This window comes from Corvus moneduloides, chromosome 20, assembly GCF_009650955.1.
Source record: "Corvus moneduloides isolate bCorMon1 chromosome 20, bCorMon1.pri, whole genome shotgun sequence".
NCBI classification, from domain to species: domain Eukaryota; kingdom Metazoa; phylum Chordata; class Aves; order Passeriformes; family Corvidae; genus Corvus; species Corvus moneduloides.
Window position 1 is genome coordinate 945,458 of NC_045495.1, and position 14,517 is coordinate 959,974.

The following is a 14,517-nucleotide window of genomic DNA, read 5'->3' on the forward strand; positions in this document are numbered from 1 at the left end:
CAAGACTTGAAGGATTAAGACCTTGAGCAAGGCTTCTGAGAGGGTGTTTATGGGCCGGAACACCTGTTCCGGTTCAAATTTAGGTGCTGACTTGTTAAGTGTGGATTTTGTGATGTTTATTGAATTGTCACAGGAGCCAGGCAGGAAACGTGTATGAACGTGTCTCTTACCCTTCATTTAGTGGCATCCCATGCATAGAGGTGCTCAGTGATACCCATTTGCTCTGAGTTTACTCTGGAGCTTTTTTTTAGCAAATGTTTTGGAGACTTGCCCTCCCCTCTGCTGTTGCTCTTTACCTGCCCTCCCTTGGTTCGGTTTCTTCTCGTTAGATGGGCTGCTGGATTAGATGTTAATGATTACAGGCTCCAACTCTGCCTGCTGGAAGGAGGACTTGTGGGTAATCACAGGAGAACAAAGCTGTAAAACTTGCCAATAGCCATAGGAAATGTTGCTTGAAGGAAGCAGGAAACATACGGCATCTATTATTATTTTACCTACAGCCTTGATGAGAAATCTTTGTATCCTACAGTGTCTTCCTCTCTACCCACCTGGGATCTTACAGAGTCCTGTTGAGGACACTAGTCCGTGCACTAACATCTAGGAATGTGGATCACAGCCAGATCTATGGCTCACCAAAGAAAACGACTTTAAAAAGTCTGTTGAGGAGGATGAAGGGAAGGATCAAAAGGAGCCAACCTTTTGTCTTCTAACAAGCAAAGCACTCCTGTTGAACATTAGTTATGGAAATGTCCCTTTCACAGACAGAAGAGTGGTCCTCCCAGCATTGTGTGTTGAATCTGTGCTTGACCTTAACACAGCAAGTCTTCTTACACATGGACTTTTTTTTTCACCTGCATCTGCTTTTATCTTGAGTTAGCGCTCCTGGCTGGACTGGTGTGTGCAGATGTGCCAGTGCAGATGTGATAGGACTTGAAGGGAGTTGTCAGATTAGCTGAGCAATGCTTTTTTTTTTTTTTTTTTTTCGTTTTGCCATTTTAATCTTGGTTAAACCTCTTAGTCAGAGGGTGATTTCCATTTCATCTTGAGTTATGTTGGGCTTCCATGCTCATTTCAGGCTATAGCTTGCCTCCTTAAACTTCTGATGTAACCTCTGTAACTACGTTGCCCATGGCTGTGAAGAACCATACCTGCTCCTGGGTATATAAATATTTTCTACTTTTTGTCTTTGTTTGTCAGACGTTTGGGTTTGGTATGAGCAGGAATGGAAAAGTTTATGCTTGTTTTAGGGGGAAGGCAACAAATGTTTATCTGAATGATCAAAGCAGAATTTATGAGGAAATACAATGGAAACTATTCCTGGCTGTTTAGAAGCTGATGTACAGGGGTAAGCCAAGGGGAATAGAAATGAGAAGAAAAAGTGAACTGAGTACTCTCAAGTCAGACTTCTCTGGGCCTGAACTGCAGTGTCTTTCCACTAAGCAAATGCTTTTTCTTCATGTGTATTTAATACTCACTATGGATTTATGATGTGTAACAAAGGACTGGGAAGAGCAATGGCTCTGCTTGTGAAGTGCTACCTCAGTGAAGCCACAGAAGATGGTATTTTTATTCTGAAATATTTCTGAAATACGTTAGTTGACTACTTTCCACCTCCCTCCTTACCTGGCCTGGCTGTTGACCAGCGCGTGCTGCAGGGTCAGAGCAAACCCGGCTCTCCTGGGCAGGCCGGGTCTGGTGCCCTGGTTGCTCTGCTGCATTCCAGGTTAATGAGCCTAAACTTGTATTCTCAGGCCTCCATTTTGTGTCTCATCCAAAGCCTGCTCTTCCTGGGATGAGGACAGCATGCCAAGCTCGCTTGACCAAGCTGTGGTCACTGCAGCCAGGTTGCTGATCTCGTTAAGGTGACTCTAATGAGGTGTGACAGCCTGACGAGTTCAGGCACCGGCTGCTGGGAGGGAGCTGGGGCTGGACCAAGCAGAGGCTCCAGCATTTGTGTTACCTGGCTTTAGCAAATGGATTTCAGCACTTTAAAACATGACAGCCAGGCTGAGGGGCCTGATGGGAGACACACTTGACAGGAAGTTGGAGTAAGTCTGCTGGTACAGCAAACCCGTGACTGAACCTGATTCTTTCAGGTAGGTGAATAGTATCCTGTGTGCTCCTCCTCTGCTGGCATCCACAGGGAGCTGGAGAGGTGGTTCTGTGCAGCCTCACGCACAGCAGCACAGTGGGGTATGTCCCTTTCCAGGCCAGCCAGTTTGGAATGACTTGTCATCGGCAAAAGGTTTTCTGTGCAGGTCCTGGTGGCCTCGTTCCTTGGGTTTGGCAGTCCGTGGCATCTCCTTCAGAGGACGGTAATGCCTCTTGATTAAACTCAGTTATTCCTGAGGAAAACAGGCTGTGTGTGTGTGGCTCATTTGGTAGCAAACCCTGTGACGTCTCACTGCTGTTTGTTTCACTGAGAATTAGAATCTACCCCCTTGAGGCTGTGGTCTCCTGTCTTGTTGATGGTGTGCCTTTGGGGCCCAAGGTGAGACAGCCTCTGCCATCGCAGAGTGGGCTTTAATGGGCATTTCACTACGTCGTATCTGCCTCTGCTTTCTCAAATAGTCTTCCTGCAAGTTCTTAATTTTGTTCCTTAATCCTGTGGATATGGATACTCCCCTGCTTGCCCTAGGCAGGATCACTTAGGGAATAGTTTCTCTCTTACTCGCTGCAATGGCAGCTTCAGGCTGTTGCTGAACCTTCATTCTTTAGATGGAAATCAATGCAGTTAATGTCATGCCAGCTAAAGCTGTGCTGGTACCTAGAGGACTGCATGCTTGAAAATTGAAAGTCTTTGGAGTTCTAACACTTCTGTTGCTTTCTTCAAATTCTGACTTGGTTTAGGCACTTCTTAGCGAACAAAATGGGTGGTTGTATCTATCCATAGTCCGTGTGTCTCAGAAGAAAAAGGTTCCAACTCTTGCATCTGTGATGAAGCTGCTCTGAATTGGTGAATCTGGCGGCAGTTGTCTGCTTTGTCTTTTCTGCTTGCAGAGGTGACGTGGAGAGGATTGTCCTGGTTTAGAAGTGCTTTCAGAGACAGGAATCTTCAGAAGGCTGTGGGAGACGGGAAGGTGCTGTTCCAGCTTCTCAGACACGTAAACTCACTGTGGCACTGTGACTTGGGCAGAGCTGCCAGGGGCCATCCAGGGATCGCCTCTTAGGCTCAAACAGGCTTCTGTGTTTATATCAACGTAGATTTAGAATACCTCCCTTTAAGAGGCTTCTCCAGGCTGTCTGCTGTGGATTTATACTACGGGTCATGAATGTGAGCTGGGCGACTCCTCTTCGGAGTTTTTAAGTTCCTTTTGGAGTTTTATGATGCATAACTGAGTCTGAAGTTCCTTTTTTGCCAGTAACAAAGTACTAAACAACCATCTCTTGCTATGAGGGGAAGAAGCTGCATCTCTGCTCTGTGCCTTCTTCAGGGCTGCACTGTGTATGTAGCATTAAAGTCAGGTTGCACATAACATGGTGTTAAGCATTTCACAGCTCTAGTTGCCACAGGTTGTGTTTTAAAAGGAGTCCTCTGTTGCCTCCTTGCAGCAGTAAGATTAATTAAAGGCTGTTATTTCCATTTTAAGCATGGGCTTTGGCAAGGCTGTGAAACTGGTAAGGCATTGTCTTGTCTGCTTATCATGCCAGTGTTGAGAGGGTCTCATGGAGCCCACCTGTCCTTGTGTTCTTTGCAGGGTGGGGGCAGAGCTCCCACCAAAGGAAACCAGTGAAAGAGCAGCTGCTGGGAGTAAAGAAAAGGGATAAAACTTGCCAGCTGAGTTATGTGGCTGGTCTGCCCTCCACCTCCTCTCGAGGAGTTGTTTGTTAACAAAGGTACTCACAGCTTGGGGAGTGCACCATAATCCTTACAAGTCATTTAAAGCAGTGTAGGCAGTTAAAGATTAATTTTGCATGCAGTGACCTCTTTATTTTTAACTGCTTTGCCTCCTGCATCTTCAGAAATAACAAACAAATGCTCCAAACATACCAACCCCCTTGGAAGACAATGATTTCATTGTGGCTGTGAACATGACATACATTACATAAATATTGGTGCTTACATGCCTGCTGATTCTTTGTCCTTGGATGCCGAGTCTTCCAGCCCCGCTGGTCATGTTTCATAAGAGCTTGGGAGGAAGCACAGCAGTGCAAGACACTGACGTTAGTGGTTGGTCCAGGCTGCTTTTCTAGCTCAGGCTGCTTTGCAAGGTGGATATTTTTCTATTAATGTGATCAGACTGGTTTATCTGTCACTTCTCTTGAGCAGGCCGCAGCTGCTGTGGCACTTCTATGCATTTATCTTGAGCTTTGAGATGTCTTTATGCTGGTTATTGCAGGATGCAGAAGAGCTTTACACAGTTCAAGTCCTGTGTCATCTCTGGAAGAGGAGTAGCAGGGCCTGATCCCTGTGAAGGCAGGGGGAGGCAGAGGAATGATGCACAGGGTGCTTGTCCTTGCAGCACACTGTGAAGTGTTGGGTTCTGCCCCTTCTCCCACGTGGGGCTGTTCAGGGCAGCACTGTCCTCCCACAGCCATGCTGCTCTTTTAGCTCCATGATGGGGTTTTGTGTTAAGGAGCTGCAAGTCCTGGCTTTCAAACCCTGCTGATGAGTGGTGCTAGAAGTCGTTTTAATTTCCTGAGGGCTCCATATAACTCCAGTGGAGCTACGAGTTGCTCTCTGCTTGTTTCTGTAGCTACGCCACACTTGCTTGCAGAGAATGAAATCTAAATCTCTACATGATCTAACAGTAGTTTCCTAAAATATGAACAAAATCAAAGAATGAAGAATGTGTATTGTACAGAGCAGCTTGAGAAGCTGAAATACCAACTGAAGTAGCTGAGAGAAAACAAAGTAGGGGGTTTATGGGGTGTTTCTCAATTGTTTAATGTGTTAAATTAATCTTTGTAGCAAAGCCTTTTAAATTAAGTCAGAAGTAATTGTGTATATGTGCTCCTGTAATTGTAAGGTCACTGCCTTGATACAGGCAACAGAGAGGATAATTTTGGTTCAGTATCTCACTGCTTGGATCAAAGATACTTTATCAGATGGTTGTGTGAGAGAGAACTGGAGTGTAACCTGCACAAGGAGCCTGGGTGGGAGCAGAGCATGGTCCGCTTATTTAACCTTTGAATGCCTCTTGGCCCAATGGCCCTTGGATACTGCTACTTCATGGAAAAAGTTCTAAATATAGTACTCATTTGTTGTTGAATAATGACTTTAGAGGGTGGATGCTGGCGTTTCCAGCTCCTTGCAGGGCCTAAGCTGTGCACGAGCGAGATACTGGAAATGAGACCAGTTAGGAGGTTTCAGTCCAGGAATACTGCTGAGCACCGATGCAGCTTGTTGATTTGTGGAATATTCTGTTGATAGTCTGTTTGTCAAAAAAACTCCCTGAGATTAAACCTGAGGATCATTTTTAACCCATTTCATTAACTTTTCATTCCCTTTTGTACCTGGTATGGTCAGCTGCCAGGCATAGGCTCTGTTCATAGGTCAGCTTGTAAAGGGGAAAAGATTTTTAAGGTAAATAGAATGAGCAGGAAATGTTTTTGGGGATAGGGCTCAACAAGACCATCTTCCTCTGGAATAGGGAGAGATGAAATCCAGGGAAAGGTGAAGAAAGTTGCTTGAGGTCCCCCAGGAGGTCAGTGATGAAGCTCGGTTCTGATACTCTTACCAGTCCTTCAACTAAGATGTCATCCTTTACTGGAATTCCAGAAACCCTCTTGGTTTTAACCACCAGTGAGTGAATCTTCTTCCTTTGTGGCTCTGTTTTCCCAGAGCTTTTACCTCAGAAGACCCTGCCATCTTGAACAATTTCCCTGTGTAATGCTTGCTTCATTGCTGTTTCATTTCACTAACTTTCACTTGAAAATCAGATGCTTCCCTATCTTTTCTTTTTACTTCCTTATACAGCTTTTCCCTATTGCTGCAGCTCATTAAATCCTGCAGCTGTGTGTTATTTAACATCATAAAGTGGTTAGAGATATCATTCATGTAAAAGGATACAAAATGAATGTGCATTGTAATTCTAGTCTCGAGGTAGCAAACTTCTCTGTGGAGTTGTGACTTAACTTATGGCTTTGTAAAAGCTTTTACTTGCCTTTATTTTGCTCTCTTCTGATTCTTAATGATTTGTATGTAGGTAAATATATTTATCGTGCAGTTAGTTATTAAGTAATCTGTATAATTGTGTACATTAATCTAGGTATGAAGTGTGTTGAAAACGTCAGTTCTTTCTCCTGCCCTGAGTTCAGCACAGGCAGGTGCTGAGCTGCTCTGCTGCCCGCTGGCACCATGCCCCGCGTGCACCCTGACCTGTGGTCACGGGCTTCCTGTTCTACTGAAGACTCGTGCAAATAAAGCCATGCACCAAACCCTCTGGGGAGGCAGGTCTGCAGGTGCCAGGGGCCAACCTCCCATGAAGAGGAGAAGGTGGCAAAGCTTTGCTCGTCAGTTACTTGGTAATGAGAATCTCGCTGGCGTTTGGCACAGGGATTTGTCGCAGCCATGGCAGCTCTGATGTATTGGATTGGTGTTCATGGCTCATGGCTGGAGTGTAGCTGGCTCTCCCCTCTGCTTGCTGCTTCTTCTTTGTTTTCTTCAAAGCAGTTTCCCTAGCCTACCTTTTCAATTCTGGAGGTCATGTATTTCCTCTCCAGGAACGTGGTGAGACTTGGTGGGTGTGTCAATCACACAGGAAGCCAGGGCTGATAGGATCTGCTCTGCCTGTATCTGATTTTCTGGATGCTTTTATGTGTGCGTGTGTGGTTTGTTGTTGTGTGGGCTTTTCTGTTTGTTTGTTGTTTTTAAATCCAAGTGCTCATTTTGGGGCCTAATTGCCATTGTTTCTGTGTGCATTCTGGATCTGTGTCAGGGAGTTCGGTAGCTCTGCAGAGCCTTTCTGAGTGCAGGAGTGCTCCTCTCCGCAGCGCAGGGAGGCACAGGGATAGCCAGGCTTGCAGTGTGCCCTGCTCCCAGGGAGCTGCAGCTCTCCTGGCTCCTGGCAGGATGGCAAACCCTGGGCTGCCTCCCGTGCTGCTTCCCCCGTCGGCGCTGGCCGTGTTCGCAGGGATGCGTGTACGAGCCCGTGCGCGTTTCCAAGGGCAGCGGAACCTGGGGATGCAGCGGTGTGTCCCATGGGGCACAGTGCTCTGCTCCCCTGGCACTGCCGTGGAACATGTGCCTGCCTGTGTCTCCATAAGGCTGATGTGCAGCTCCTGACTGGTTTGCAGTCCTTAGCTGTGGGGTGTGGGACACGGATCTCCCTCCCCGGCTCTGCCGCGTGCATGCGAATGCTGGGCCCTGGTTGTGCCTCGCAGAGTGGCAGTAGGATGCCTTTAGGACTGTCCTTTTGCCTTGCAGAACATCTAGTAATGCCTTTCACATACTCCCTTGAGTAATCATTAAAAGCATTTTATCCTTCTTTTTTTTTCCCCTCTCTTTTTTTAAGTATCCTGGCCAGAGCAAATAGGATAAGGAATTACAGCAAGCTGAGGCTGGTATAATATACTAAACCATGACTCTAACAGCAATTAACGCAAAGGAATGAACATTTACAGTGCCCTGCAGTTATCCTTAGTGCTCAGTGGTAAACTGAAATAAGCCTGGTGTCTATGGGCTCGCTAGACTAACTGCCATTTTTATTACATTACATGGATTATTGCTCATTTTTCCTTCCATTTTCAGGCTTCTCTTAGGCTACCCTCCTTCCCCTTAATAGTGACCCCAAAAGAGGAGTGTTATACTTAGTGCAGCTGATGTTTGACACAGTTGAGGGTGTGGAGTCTCCCTTGCTGGAGATATTCCAGAACTGTCTGGCTGCAGTCCTGTGCCTTGTGCCCTGTGCTCTGGGATGGCCCTGGCTGAGCAGGGAGGCGGCACCAGGTGAGCCCCTGTGGTCCCTTCCAGCCTGACCCGTTCTGGGATTCCATGATTCTGTCCTGCTGAAAAGGTGCTGGTTGTACCCTGCTACTTCCACATGCTTTGCCTTGGGCTCTTGGGCTTGTAGCAAGTTTGGGGCAGAAACAGAGCAAAGAAGAGCTCGCTGGGGAGGTTGGTTTGGTGGTGGACACATGACACAGCCACGAGCTGTTAGTGCTTCCCAAATTGAGGTCACCATGTCCTCACCACTTTGTTGTGAGGAGAGAAGGACAGGGGAGAGACCCTGAGCTAGAGCAACTTGCTGCGCATGTATATTGGTGTATGAAGAACATCTGTGTGAAATACATGCTTTGGGCAAGAAAAAGAATGTATAATGTAAGAAAATACTGTTACTTAATACAGTTTTTGCTCAGAGGCTACAGTCAACACATGCTGTAATACTTCTTGCTCGTGTGGTACAGTAGCAACATGACACTTGAGATTTATTACTTTTGGTTTCTCTTTAAAGAAATCCTGAATCTGGAATCAGAAGAATGCTTTTTTTCTCTTGAGCTACAGAAGGGAAAATGTTTCAAAATGTCATAAATCAAAAATATATTAAAGGCCAACAAACCAGATGAAAACTTTTTTGGAAGATTGTATATAATGTTTGGCAGAAGAGACTAATGTGCTGTGGTTTTTGGCTGAATTTAGAAATGTGAAATACTCTAGGGTCCATCTCCTTGAAATGAGCTATTTTTATGTATTTTATCTGTCTATATATTAAAACACCACTAGAGGTGGTTGTGTGTGTATAATGTAAGTATTAGCGTGTGTGATTTATGTTAAGTATATTTAATGCATTGTATAAATTAAATTATACTTTGATATAGAACGTTCAATTACGAAATGATTTCTGTAGTGCAAATGCTCACTAGATACCTTGATTATAGCCAGCAAATCCTGTGTCCTTGTTGACTGCAGGGCTGGCAATACATCATTTTTTATGTAGATTCGTTTCTCTCAGATCCATATATCTGCAGACTTTACAACAGGTGTGTTCCTGTGTGTGTGTGCTCTCTTTTTCTGATAACTCAGAGGTGCACCAGGGACTTGAGGGAAGCTGTGGCCGAGGTTCACCTCGTGCTGCGGAGCAGCCGGATGGAAGCATTCAGCTCTGGTGGGGGGTCTGAATGAGTTGGCTTTGTGTGTGTTTGCTCTTCAGTAAACTTTTTATGACATGTTCCTTCCCCTTTTAATGCATTTTCAAGTTGAGTTCTGTGGTTGTGTTGGTTGTAACCAAGTTGCAGAGCAGAGGACATGGTGTGGGACGATCAGTTAAAGCCGCTGCTTCCTCCTCCGCTGCTTGGCCTTCTGCCGCCGATTTCGAGGATGTTTCTGGCATTTCAAGCAAGGACAGTCACTCTTGAGACTCTGCTAGTTGGCTTTTAGTCTAGGGAGGCTGTTTCAAGTCAAAAGTTTCTACAGCCCTTTCTCCTGCTGGGAATCTGACACCACCACTGCCCCGCGATACATACACTACATGCATGGATTCCCTTTTTCTCCCTAAATAGGGACTGCAGTTTTTTGGGGGTGAGCTTTAGATCCTCACTCCCTGGTCACGTCAGTGATGCTGTGTGGCACAGTTTGCACTCCTAAACACAATTGCACACTTAGGGCTCCGGTCGTCTTACAGAGATCTACAAATTCCCAGTTGTAAAAGGACATCTTTTCGTGTAGAATTTCTTGTAAGCCCCGTGTTGGTACCAGAAGGCTGCTGTAAGGTCTCCCTGAAAATAGCAGAGGCTTCCCTTAAACCTCTTAGGGTCAGATGCAATCAGGATGGTCGATAGAGGCAGAGCGAGGGCTGAGCCCACACCTGACTGACAGGGACTGAGCCTTTCCCAGGGTGCTCCGAGTGGTAAAAAGCAACACAAACCCTCCAGCTCTTCACATCTCCTTCCCTTCCTGCTGCAACTCTTCCCTCGGTGTGGTGATGTTCATAACGCTCCCGAGTTTTGCTGTTTGTGGTGGGGACGGAACAACTCAAAGCTACATGTAAACAGCTTTGTTGGCTACTTTTCCTTTCCTTGCTTATATTGTACACCTTAAATGTGCTATTTCTTTTGGCATAATGGCAAAATCACTGCTTATGGGAACCGCTGTAGATAATACAAAAAGCTCTTTGAAAAGAGCTTTATCAGAGTACAAAGTACTTGGAATTGAAAGCCCCTAGAGGGTTGCTTTATTTTCCCCCTTCATTCAAACTTGTAGTGGTGCAGGATCGAGATACATCATGCCCTATTTTCAGCTGATTTGCATGTTAGAGAGAACGGAGTAATTGGTGTTTAACCAGAACAAAAGAGGATCTGTTTGCTAAAAGAAAAAGAATTCTTGAAGTAGACCCTAATACATATACTGCCTTTGTCTCTTCTCTCATTAAGAATTGAATAGGATGGCCTAGTAATTAGAATGTGGAAGGCATTGCTTTGGTGTTGATGCTTTTTGAGCTAATTGGTTTGAAAATTATATTTGATGTAGCTCTAAGGGATGTTGGCACAACACCTTCTTGGGACAGGGACATCCTGTACTCCCATTTTGCTGCAGAAATGGGCACTGTGAGGCAGGGTTTTGTCTTCTGGTTTGGTTTTTTAAAATTTTATTTATTAAACCCATATTTGCCTTCCCAACTGAACACACAGGATGCATTGTCACATGTAAATAATTCTTCTCTCGCTGGTATGAAAACCTTGAAATGACCTTGAAAAGAGCTTAGCCCTCTTTTCCCAAGTAAATGCGTAGTTCAGCCTTTACTAAAGTAGAGATTTGAGCTAAACTGGGTTTGGATTTCTGCCCTTCTGCATTCTTGGAAAGGTTTTGTTGTTGTTGCTTGTTTGGTTGGCTTTTTGTTTCATTTTTGTTTTGACAAAAAGATTAAAACAAATGTTGTTCTTGAGCAAACTGAAATAAGACAGGTCTGGAATTGCGCAGGAGGCTTTCTTTGGTCAGTGTTTGTGCTCATCTTCAGCCCCGTCTCTGGTGGTGACAACATCGGGGTGGGATGATGGTTGCCTCCATAGATCCTTCCTTGGGATGCTGAAATTGAGTTGCTTTAGTGTGAAAACCTGAAAAGTCAGAAACATTTTTTGTATCTCTTGAGTTGCAAGAGGGAGCCTTGCTTTGGACAAGCCTTTTGAACCGTGTCCCCTGGGCAGGCAGTGGATTTGGGATGGGTTGGAATTCAGAGGAGGAAGGTGCAATTCTTAGACTGGGAGATACATTTAACAGTAAAGATTCAGCTGAAGAGAATTTAAGGGTGTTTTACTTGCTAATGCTGTTGTTCTGTGGAACAAGAAGTCTCAAGCCTGTTGTTGGTTCTCTGCAGAGCCCTATACAATCATCTTAATAAAGTATTGCACTGTGGAGGAGCCATTGCGTTACGAGGATTAGATGAACTTCTAAAATTTCCCCCAAGGTTTCAGTGATAAAAAGAACAATTTTAGAAACGACTTTAGGTTCTGGGGAGTATGTATTTAGCAGTGTATTCGTAATTTAAATGGATCCAGTCTTGCAATGAGCAACAGCTTGTTTTCTTTACTTTCCAGGGGTGTCTTTTCTCCCTTCTCATGGTGGGTGGGCACGTGCCTGCCCTTCCTCAGTGGTTTTGTTTGGCTGCTCACCAGGGTGTGCGAATCAGTGTCGAGTTTGGTCCTGCTTTAAGATCTGTGTGTTTATTGTACTGCAGCTTCAGTGCCCTTTAGTGTCATAAAGCTTTAGCTTTAGATAGCATGGGTATCTGAATGTCTTACATACCTTATCTTTAGATATCAGTAAGTGACACTAAACAGTGTAAAACCCAGGGTGAGGGCTGATGGCCACAGTGTCCCAGTGAGGCCCAGTGCTACCCCCTGCCCAGGCGTGGGACTGATCTGTTAGGATGATTTTCCTAACCCAGACTCGAAGATGCTGGATGCTGCTGAGCACCCGTCTCTGTTCCCTCTTATCTGTGCGTTGATATGTTCAACAAACTTGCATTTTTTCCCTTCCCGCATTCTCCATGTTTAAAAGTGGCCTTGAAAGGCAAAAGGTTTAAAAGGAGTTAAATAAACTGAAAAACCTGCAGTGTATTTCCGCTCAGAGTTGAAACAAGATGTTGTAGATTGACTCAAAATGAATTTTTTCTTTTTTTTTTTTCCTTTTAAGTTTTGCCAACAAAATGAAAACATGTTTGTTTAATCATAGGCAAATTCATCCTTCTGGTTTTTTGGTTCTGTTTTGTTTTCAGTTTAGCCAGCAAATTGAGAAATGGAACTCTTCTGCCAGCACTGCTTCCAGTTCAGATTGCTCTGAGGAAGCTGGGTGAATCTCCCCCTTGCACACTTTATCTAGGAACCATCAGAATTTCGCTGATTAATACCTTGGAAATTATAAATTAACCATATGGAACTACTTCAGTTTAAGTAACTTGTCTGTTCTGGTGAGAGCTAATCCCCTTAAAGCGTGGTTTTAATGACCGGTTTGTTTTCACCTGAGGTCATTAATGCTCTAAAACCAGCTGTTAACTGCACCAAAGAGGTTTTTCCTGCCCAGGGAGGAGTGCTGCTGGGCGCCCCCTTTAATGGTCTAATAATGCTTTATTCCTGCCCTACCTTCCGGACATACTGGCTGTTTTTAATGGCTATGTTGGAAAAAAACCTGTTTATTTTCTGTCTGCAAAGGACTGATCTTGCAGCCAGCTGGGGGAGCGGTGTGGGGGATGCAGGGCACTGGGGCAGGAGTGTGAGCATGTAAAAAGTGGAAGTATGAGCCTGCAAAGCCATTGCGTTGGGCTCAGGGCACGAGGGGAGGGATGGGGTGCACAGGCCACTGCCTGCTCCCGTGGCTCTGCCAGACTGGCAATCATGAAGTCGTTAGGAATATTAAAACTTCAGACAATGGGCTGTAGTAATTTTCCTGCTCCTTCTGCTTAATTTTTGTGCTAATTTATTGCTCCTCTCTGTTCTTACTTCTGTCACCTAAATGCAAATGCCCTGGCAGCCTGCTTTATGGATAACACTTAAAAAATAATGGTGCAATAATGAGTGGTGAATTGCAGCAGAGATCCTGCTGAAGTGCCTGCAATATCCGCATTAATTCCAAATGAATTAATTGCAGTTAATACTATTGTATTTAAAACCTGTCAGAAGCCATAACAATGATTAGGGTGTAAGAGTAAAATGTTATTTCAGAGCAGCATCAACATGTTTTAAAACAGCAACAGAAGGTATTAAAGTGTGTCTGACCTAATGGCCATCATCATCATCAGCTTTTGTGTGAAGCCAGTCAGAACAGATGAATCAGCAGCATCTGAGGAATGAGGGGCCCTAAACCCATTCATTTTTCCCATTGATTGGGAGCAAACAGCTTCTTTGCCCCAGTGCTGTAGGTAAGAGCAGAGGTAGGATGAAGGAGGGGTTTTATCTGTCAGGGCTGTAGATCCCACTGATCTCTGCTGCTGAGCCTCGTCTGTCACCAGGGGCTGGTTCTAGGGGAAGGTGGAAACAGGCTGTGTGTAGCTGTGGGAGAAGCGTTTCTTTAATGTTTATTTCCAGTCCTTCAGAACAAGGTGGTGCTGTGGCAAGTAGATTTATTATTCAGTAGTTAATACTTGTAGAGTAAAAGCATCCCAGAGCCTTTCACTTGAGTCCTTGGTGATGCCTTGAGCATCCCCAGCAGATCTGGGAGCTTTCCCCTCGGGAATGTGTCTTTGCTGAGAGGTAAAAAGGGTGGTTGGTATCTGAGTGAGCCACTTCTCTATGGGATGAGCTGACACTGTGCTGGCTGAAATGACAGAGCCTGCTGGGTTTCTGGAGGGAGTTGCTGAGGCTTCTTGGCAGCAAATCCTGCCATGCCTTATGTGGGAGAGGCTGAGGTGCTCCTTGGCTCCTGGGGACGAGACAGAAAAAGCCTGTCTTGGTGCAGGCTGGGAGCTGTGTGAAGGTGCTGAAAAGTTACCAGCACTTGGTGATTCACCCTGCCAAGTGGGTGACAGCAGGTGACAGTGGGATGTGGGCTCTGCCCCAGCAAGGCCCTGTGGCCCAGTTTGAGCACTCCGGGAGCTGAGAAGGTGCCTCACATAGATGGAGCTCCGCAGGAGCTGCAGGGAGGAGCCCCCGGGCCTGGGGCTGCTGGGTCGCCTTCCTGGTGACCTGTTCAAGGAGTTGGTGGTGGTGTCACCTGAGTGGGAACCTCCTGTCACTGTGCCCCACCAGGACTGCCCTGCTGGCCCTGGGCCCCGGCCGTGGCACTGCCTGGGGAGATGTGCATCTTCACCCCTGATGAAATCCCTCCCCATCCGTGTCCTGGGCAGGGATCAGGGGCCTTAAAGTTAGGCAGTTTGGGCAGTTAAGGTCAAAAAATAAGTCTTTCAAGGTGAGGTGAGTGTGAATGGAGCTTTATTTAGAGCTTCCCTTGGTGTAAGAGGCTGGACCCAGGACGTGGCGGGGGCACCTGGAGAGGCAGAGTGCAGGTGGACAGAACCCAGCTCTGCTTCACAGGCCTGTCTGCTCCTGGCATCACAGAGGCTCCACGTCCTCACACCTGGCCTGGGGAAACAGGCAGAAACTTCTTTCAGTTTAACCACTTGTATTGGTATTTTAGTTCTTCGTGTC

The 14,517-nt window shown here is 45.8% G+C and overlaps 1 protein-coding gene across 16 annotated transcripts in view; it reads left to right on the forward strand.

Annotated features, from left to right (window-relative positions):
* Positions 1–14,517, forward strand: part of MSI2 (musashi RNA binding protein 2) — a 213,690-nt gene that overhangs the window by 39,023 nt on the left and 160,150 nt on the right. Inside the window, exon 1 of one of the 16 annotated variants that reach the window (XM_032130333.1) lies at positions 1,959–2,096. The exons of the other annotated variants lie outside the window; for them this stretch is intronic. The gene's annotated coding sequence lies outside the window, so the exon portion shown is untranslated. Of the gene's footprint in view, positions 1–1,958; positions 2,097–14,517 lie in introns of those variants that run through there. 16 annotated transcript variants of the gene reach the window in all.